Source organism: Pinus tabuliformis, chromosome 7 (genome assembly GCF_031772625.1).
Source record: "Pinus tabuliformis cultivar Carrire ecotype Pingquan chromosome 7, CPIR1, whole genome shotgun sequence".
Classification (NCBI taxonomy): Eukaryota; Viridiplantae; Streptophyta; class Pinopsida; order Pinales; family Pinaceae; genus Pinus; species Pinus tabuliformis.
Window position 1 is genome coordinate 818582751 of NC_142293.1, and position 8924 is coordinate 818591674.

The window sequence follows — 8924 nt, forward strand, 5'->3', positions numbered from 1 at the left end:
GACTGTTTTAATCCATCTAGACTGTTTTAATAATTAATTATAATTATAGCTATAATTATAATTATTTATTTTATTTTATTTTATTTATTTTGATATAATTTGATAGATTCGAAATGTTTTACTAATAATTATAATTATTAATTTATTTATTTTTCCTAATTTTATTTAATTTAATGGAATTAAAATGTTTAAAAGTATAGGATATGACAAGACATTAGATCTCTTCCCGACTAAGTTGGAAAGGAAGCAATAATGGATTTCAGTTGCAGCAAGCAGCGACACCATGCGGTTCTCGTTCCTTTTCCTACGCAAGGCCACATAAATCCCATGATGCAGGTGGCCCTGAAGCTTGTGGACGAGGGATTCTTTATCAGTTTTGTGAATACAGATTACAACCATTCTCGCATAGCAGAGGCTAACAAAACCAGTTTGAGTAAACACACGATGATCCGCTTTGTGGTCGTCCCCGATGGCCTTCCTTCCAATGATACTCGCACCGACAGTGCCAAGCTATGTGATGTCACAGAAAACGTGATTGTCCCGTTTCTTGACAACCTCATTCAACAAATCAAAGAGGGGGATAATGATTCAAGTGTCTGCCTGGTAGTAGACGTTTTGGCGTCACAGGCACTAGAGATTGCTCAACGCCACCACATTCCAAGGGCCGCTCTCTGGACATCTCTTACTGCTGCCTATGCACTGCTCTTTAATATTCCATCGCTTGTTTCATCCCAAATCATTCCCTCAAACGGTATGCTTACTGTTAATTATTATGTTGTATGAATTGATTGCCAAAATTGTATTTATTAATTGAGGCCTCTGCAGGAGTTCCAAAGGACTTTAAAATGGTGAAATACCTCCCCTCCATGCCGCCTCTCTGCTCTGCACATCTTCCATGGGCTGCCGGTTTCAATGACTCTGAACAAGAATTATTTTTCCACTTCATAAATCGATGCAGGGAGAGAGTGCGGGAAATAGATTGGGTCATCTGCAATTCCTTCCATCATCTTGAAGACGCCGCCATCAGCAGTGTTGTCGAGAACGGAGGTTCAGTCTGTCCAATAGGTCCCTTGATTCCTTCTTCCCTTCTCAATTCGAACTCGGGACTCCGATTGGAAATCACAACGGGATTTTAGGCCGAAGATGACGAATGCTTGGATTGGTTGGATAGGCAGCCCAGGCAGTCTGTGATCTACGTCTCATTTGGCAGCTTGAGTGTGTTAAGCGAGACGCAGTTCCAACAACTTGCACTTGGGTCGGAGGCCACGGAGAGGCCGTTTCTTTGGGTTGTGCGCCCTAATCTGCTACAAGGTAGCGAGGCCGCCTTCCCTCCAGGGTTCGTGGAGCGCATCCAACGGAGACAGCGGGGGTGTTTGGTGTCGTGGTGTCCGCAGTTGAGGGTACTTTCTCATCCTTCCATTGCTTGTTTTCTGACACATTGTGGATGGAATTCAGCGTTGGAGAGCATCACCATGGGGGTGCCCATGATATGCTGGCCTTATTTTGCAGATCAGTTTCTGAACCAAAGTTATATAGTCCATGTCTGGAAAATTCGCTTGTCTTTGCTTAAGGAAAACACTGCATCTACTGAGAGTGGGACATCAATAATCGACATGACTCAGATTACGAGGGCTGTGGAGAGAGCAGTGACGAGCGAGGAAGTTGCAGAGATGAAGAGAAGAGTGATGAAATTGAGCGAGAGTGCAATTGCTGCAGTTAAGGAAGGTGGTTCATCTGACACAAATTTCCGCAACTTCGCTACTGCAATGAAAACCGTAGAAAAGTAATTGATTGACGCTGCTGAGTGCTGGTAGCTTTCGCTTCTGGAATAACTACGATCTTAGTGTAATAATATGTTGAATAGCTTTGTTACATCATATTTTTGTTTTTGAAAATTGGAATTAATGTTTCAATAGTCTCCTTCTTAAGATCAGAAATTAGTATGTTAAAAGCATTATGTCTAGATGGAAAACATCTTTAATCATGTTCTCAAAGAGATCAAGGCCTGGCCTCCTCCCTTTAGCTACAAAGATGCTCCATCAGTGTTCCATTTGTGATTTAACTGGCGGAACATCTTTGTTTGTTCATCTTAAACCGTAGTGAATATAACGTCCACTTTGCCCAACGCCCCACACACAAAGAGCTTTAATTCACTACGTCCACTTTGCCCAACGCCGAACTGACAAAGAGCTTTATTAAAAGCATTCAAAGACCAGAGATCTTAGGAGCCATCAAGTACAACATAGGAAACATTTCAAAATCAATGTGATAACTCAATATTGTATGCCACAAGGAGGAACGCATCCCAAAAAGTATTCTAAGTGCCTCGTTATGATTAGTAGTTTTATTTGCAAATATTTTGATGAAGTCAAAGAAGAGAGCATCGAAACAATTGCAATGTTTCCTCTTCATGCATTCAAGCAGATCTTCGACACTGTCAAACTGACTTGCAGAAGGAAGCCTGTTAACGATTGCACCATAGACGGCCTCATTGTGGACATAATCTAGCTTGCTCTACACATGATTTTCTATAGTAGGAAAAGCTCTTTTGGTATGATAATTACGATCCTGATGTTGGAACTCGTGGTATATGTAAAAGCCATGACCCAGGAATAAAGGAACCTCGAAAGATGTTTTCATATATGAAATCATCATCAAGAAATGGATGCACATGTTAGGGTCTCTCTTTTGGTATGATAATTACGATCCATGTTGGAACTCGTGGTATATGTAAAAGCCATGACCAAGGAATAAAGGAACCTGGAAAGATGTTTTCATATAGGAAATCATCATCAAGAAATGGATGCACATGTTAGGGTCTTATTAAGTATGGTCGAGAGTGAAGTTGAATGGACATTAATGTTAAAAGGATGGTATCAAAGCAGGGCGAGAAATGACTATAGTCTTGGTCCGGTTAGGTGTTAGGTATGGCCGAGATGAATAAAGGAATAAAGGAACCTTGCTAGATGTTTTCTTATAGGAAATCATCACTAAGAAATGGATGCACATGTTATGGTCTTATTAAGTATGGTCGAGAGTGAAGTTGAATGGATATTAATGTTAAAAGAATGATACCAAAGCATGGCAAGAAATGGCTATAGTCATGGTCTTTTTAGGTATGGTATTGTCATGGTCCTCTTAGGTATAGGTATGGTTGAGAGTGAAGTTTAATGGACATCAATATTAAAAGGAGGATGCTAAAGTCTAGCAAGAAATGGTTATAGTCAAGGAGGTATTTTGCATAACTCACAATGACCTGGAACATTTGAGATGGGTAACACGTCAACCAAATATATCAAACTACATTTGTGTGCCATATGTTAAGTTGCAAACCATATAATTCAATACAATAACATCCACATCCAACTCATAAGAACTTTCAAAGGATTTGCATGGCTAAGATTGTTGAATAGTTAGCATGTAATCAAGAAAGAAAGATCATAACTACAAAAGATGTTCCTTAGTCTACAATATCAACTTGCAATGGGTTTGTAAAATGAATATAAAAGTCATGATGCACTGAGTCATTATGGGATTATCTTTTCTATAATTGAGTATCATCTATAGACATTAATGGTTCATATTTTTTATGTAATTCTTTGGAAGAAATAGGTGTCTAATGACATTCATTGGAATTTGAAGAGGGTAAGTGTGTGTCATTAATGATATGCAAATAGCCAACATAAGGAACATAGATAAGGCTAGAGAGGATGAGATTACAGTGTTTGACCAAGGAGAACCATTAGTTGGATTACCAGGATATTGATGGTGGGAAAGGATATACTTGGGCGCAGTGAGCCATAAGTTTGGAGCCAACCTACCTACATTTAAAAACCCTATATATAGAATGATTCTCATCTTTTGAGGTGGTTAAAAGGCTTACAAACATCGCAAAGAATCAAATCTTTCGTTAGGTAAGCCAACCACGCCTAAGAGGATCTTCAGACGCTAACAATTCCCTTCATATCCTCACAATTCACAATTTCCTACCTTAAATAAGAGGTAGGGCTTTGATTATCCCTTCTTTCTACCATCGACTCTAAGGGGAAGTCATACAGTCACAAGTACCCTCATCCAATGCTCGAGATGACAATCCCAAAGACACACAATATTGGGCGAGCGGGGAGATTGGCCATCGTCCTACATTCGTAAAGACACAGGATAGATTTATGGTTACGCCTTCAAAAATGGCATTTAGTAGAATAACACAACCCGTTCTCATAACCTGCCATGCACAAGCAGTATTACTACAATTTGGTTAGATTTGAATGCTCACTATGTAGAATTATGCCATGGGAACCCAACGGTGACCCTCCCATCAATCTTTATTCCCAATTGGGTAAGATACCCCAATGACAAAGATCCACCACCCACTACAGCTGGTAAGGAGGTGGGTGCGAGCTCTTGTCTCATTCGTGGGTGGGCATCGATCTCCCAATGGATCTATCTCCAAATCGATCTCTCAGTGGGCATCGATCTATCGTACTATTTGTACTTACTTCCACTAGTGTGTAAAGGCTCTATCTACTCAAGCACGGAGAATCACCTACCTACTCTCGGCTGGTGGCTCTATCTACCCAAGCACAGGAATGTGTCGAATGTCACTGAATGTTTGGTGTATGCAATGAAAGGGACTTTAATTGATCTACAGTCATTCATTAACTACTTGGGACCTTCACCTGCCTACTCTAGGTTTGTTATTGAACTGTCCATCGAGGAGGAACGCAAGTTGCTTGTCCTTTTAGGGCAAGGAACTACGAAGCCTGATAGAAGGAGGGTGAGGAGGCTTGCCGACGATGTCACGCTTACTAGTTAGCGGTATAGTAACGCTTTAGCGAGATAGTAATGTTACTAGTTAGATTTATTGATTGGAAGGAAGTCTTATCGAGGGCTATGCATTGATGACTGATGTTAGCCATTCGTGGGCCTTGTCTTCAGCCTGTTCGCTAGCCTACCTACCTCTTTTGCACGTTATCTCTTGCCTAAACTCACTGCTCATTTCTAGAAAGCCGGCGTAGGTGTTGGCACAACTATACAGTCATTTCTCTTGAAGCATGAAGCCCTCCGGGGTCCGGGCTCGAGGAACCATTCGTTCATACAGTCATTCGTACAGTCATTCGTGCTTTAGAAAGTCATTCCAGTGTCTATAGTCCAGGGTCTATGGTATTTCTATAATCCAGTTTCTATAGTCCAGTGTATATTGTAAAGCCAGTCATTCCATCCAGTGTCTCTTGCGTGCTTACTTACTGACTAGTGTGTGAATGAAGGCTCTCTTGTGCTATTGCCTACCATCAAAGACCTTAAAGGGGGGAAAAAGTGGTGATCAAACGCACGCAAATGACAATTGAAGTGGTTTATCACTCACCTGTTAACCCATACTGATTGAATTCAGGGGTGGGTGAGTGGGGACCTTAACCCGCCTATCACTCACTACTTCCCTCAATTCTAAGTAACTAGTATTTCTACACTTTATGGTGCGGGAACTTTCTGAACTGATCAGTGAGCTTACTTTCTAAGCTGATTAGTGATCCTACTTTCTGAACTGATTAGTGAGTAGAGCTTATTTATGAGCTGATGAGTGAGGAGGCGGAGGTTTTTCAAGGTTTCCCCCTCCCCCCTAGTCATTCATTCCCTAGGCTCTGAATAGACCGGTAGGAGGCCTTCTTTCCATAGTGCCTTAAGTAACGAAGTAAACCTCTAACGACTTCCCCGGGCTAAAATAGGAGGGGAATCTATTTCTAGAGTTCCTCCTACTATCTCTAGGTACGGCGGCATATGAGTCATTACTAAAATTCAAAGCCATACTTCGCCTATAGAGAGAGGCTTTGGAAAGACTTCCCTGGCCTGGCGTACTATAAGGAAGGCTTGACCATACATGCATCGTAAACTCAGAGGCTACTAGAATACTTCTTTTTTGTTCCGCGGCTACCTCAGGCCCTTAAGTAATGACTCGTTTGGGTCACCTGATAGATCGATCATAACCTGGAAAACACAACTCCATTCTTCGTCAGGGGCGCACCCCAAGCCGCTGTGTGAAGGACATAGAGGGCCAATCTTCATCCATCCCCAATTCATCTATATCTTAAGTCTCCTTTTTACCTAGCACTTGGAGCCGAACACCCTCAATTTGATTCTCTTCCCCAATTAGGATACTATAAACAGTCCCACTATCATGTATCCCACAAGTTCTATAGTCCAAATACATGCAGTATAGAAGTAGTTTGTGCATACCAGCATGGATCCTTAGGCTCTCACAGCAAGAACACAGTCACCTATGTCAGCGCACCAGTAGTTCATCAGCTTATTCCACTACAATCTCTTATCTCGCTCTTGCTACTCGTTGCATCAGGAGTCTTAAGCAACGATCACTCCTTCAATCCAAACACTAGTACAAAATGGCTAATTTATGATTGTAAAAAACAACTAAAACATGTCTATAAACTACTTTTTTGGGGAGACGACTAATAGAACGTCTCTCAACAAAAGGTTAGCCAGCTGGATCCTTCCTTAATACCAAATAAAGACAACATCCATAAATACTGTACAACCCAATGGAATGGATGTCCTTCTATTATAGTGTAGGCAAGCTTGGTAATGATAGTAATGTCCTTGCTATTGATTTAATATATAGTGCTATTGGTGGTGGCATTGATGGCTTCCCCAACTCAACATCTAGGGTGAGCCCAACTAACTATGCAAGGGTGGGTACAAAGCGTGGGTGGCAATACTATATAGTGTAGGCAAGCGTGGGGCTTGATGGCAACTATATGCATTAGACAAGCGACTAACAACCCTAGCCATCCAACTCACTATCTAGCAAAGTTCTTCCTGTTCCTTCTTTGTGCTTCTTCCTCTACAACTCTATTCTTTTCTGCCTAAGCTTCATCTGTCCTTCTCTCTTCTGCCTCAGCTTCAGCTTTCTTATTTTATGCTCCTTCTTCAGCTGCTTGCCTGATTCACACCTGCACTTCTTCATATGAAAATGCTCCCCTCTTCACTTCTTCCTTTAGATATTCTTCATGGGAGTAGGGCCATGTTATAGCCACATAAGTATGGTGCTTCTCCACCACCTTAAGGGGTCATGCAGCTTAAACCTATCCTCCTCAAACCTCTAGTCCTCCATTTGATTGACTTCCATCTTTCTAAACATAGAGTGGGTCAGAACATATAATCCTATGTAGAGAGAATCCGTGGAAATCACTTCTTCTATAGACAAGCTAGTGCATCATGAAAACCATGAAGAGTTTTATGTAAAAGGCTAGTGTTGGAATTTTCATTGATAGGGGAATGATAAAGAATATCTAATTTTTTATAGGTCTAAGTTCCGATTCTGTAATCTCCACTAATGCAAACCTAGGCATCTACCAAAATCTATTTCTTCCACATGGCTCATTACAACCCTCTATATCTTAGGCTACTCCATTATCATCCTCTTAGCTATCCACATCATTTTCTCCTTAGAATGAAAAGAATAGAATTGATAAGGCTAAATTAATAGTCAGACGTATAAAGGATATGATTCATCCAGATGTATGTGTTACTATGTGTAGTAGCACCAATTGTGTATACGCTAACTCACCACCTATAAACCATGCTACTCTACTAGCCCATGTTGATGCTTATCCTATGCTACCTCTAGAGAATCATGTGCTTCCTCCTAATCATAAACTACTTGCATGTCTGGCTTTCGAATATCCTATGTAACCATATTCTATCACTACTGACTCTGCATATACAAAGGGCAGCATCTCCATATTAGATCTACTACACTTGTGCCCATCTCTATGAGACTCTTTGAATTACAGTATGTATCAACCATTTGCTACTCATGCATCATATTTGCCATCAACTGATCTACCTTCAGACACTTCAGTTTCTCACATCTCGACTAGGCCGCTTATAAAGAATATAATTCAGCCACAACCATGCCATTGTAATCCAAATCTTTTTCCTTTGATCTTAGTGTTATGCCATTAGATAGTTCATTCATTATTGCACGTGACCTTACTCTTTTCATCGAGTGTATAGTAATACTTTACTACATGAAGCATGTCTTCATTGACTACTTTTCTAGGGTCAATGTAGTCTCTTATTATCTCTATTGAATATGCACTAAACGAATACACACATTTGTAACCAAAAGTACACGTCATGCTTATGATTCCTATAAGATTGTTGAAATGGGAGTAATAAAGTGGTCCATCACTATAGGTCCTATCACATTAGTCATACTCTAGTTTCTCATCGAGAAGGACTTTTCATTTCATCTATTGCTTGGTCATCCATGGATTGACTGTATGTATGCTATTATCTCTACACTAGACTATTGTGTAGAGTTGGGTGAGATCTATGTCATTCTTTCATATTTAGATCCACTATCACATTGCCATAGTAAGCCACCACTTGTTGAGTGTTTAGATCACTCTATCATCCCATCACTTACTATACTAGGAGCTAACACTACTATGTATCATATTGGGACCGTACATCCTTTATGAAAATAGTCACTTAATATCTCACTTACTGATCCCAAGGCACAACCTAGTGCACCTATCAAGCTGCTTGATGTATCTTTCAATGTCATAACTATACTTGAGAGAGAAACAACCAAAGTTTCAAGCTAATACTATCACCCATGGCATACCCCTAACTCACGTTTTGATTGGGTAATACAAACGGTTTTTTATACATCGATCAATCCAATCTTGATGAAGCTAAGAAGCCTAGATACAAGCTGAGAAATTGTATAAGCTAAGTTGTATAATCACTAGGTTTAGAACTCCTTTTGTCTTTAAAGTATTGAGTAAGGAACAAACTGAACTAACACACGAGTGTCTGTTCCCCCTCCATCTTATCGGGATCTATGTATCTATAAAATCAAAATCAAGTAGTGGTTAGTAAGAGTTCATAGCCTGTATCGTATG

General features: G+C 40.4%; 1 pseudogene; it reads left to right on the forward strand.

Moving 5' to 3' along the window:
* The first annotated feature begins 252 nt into the window (after positions 1–252).
* On the forward strand, positions 253–1814 carry LOC149250117 (UDP-glycosyltransferase 83A1-like; annotated as a pseudogene).
* Positions 1815–8924: the final 7110 nt, after the last annotated feature.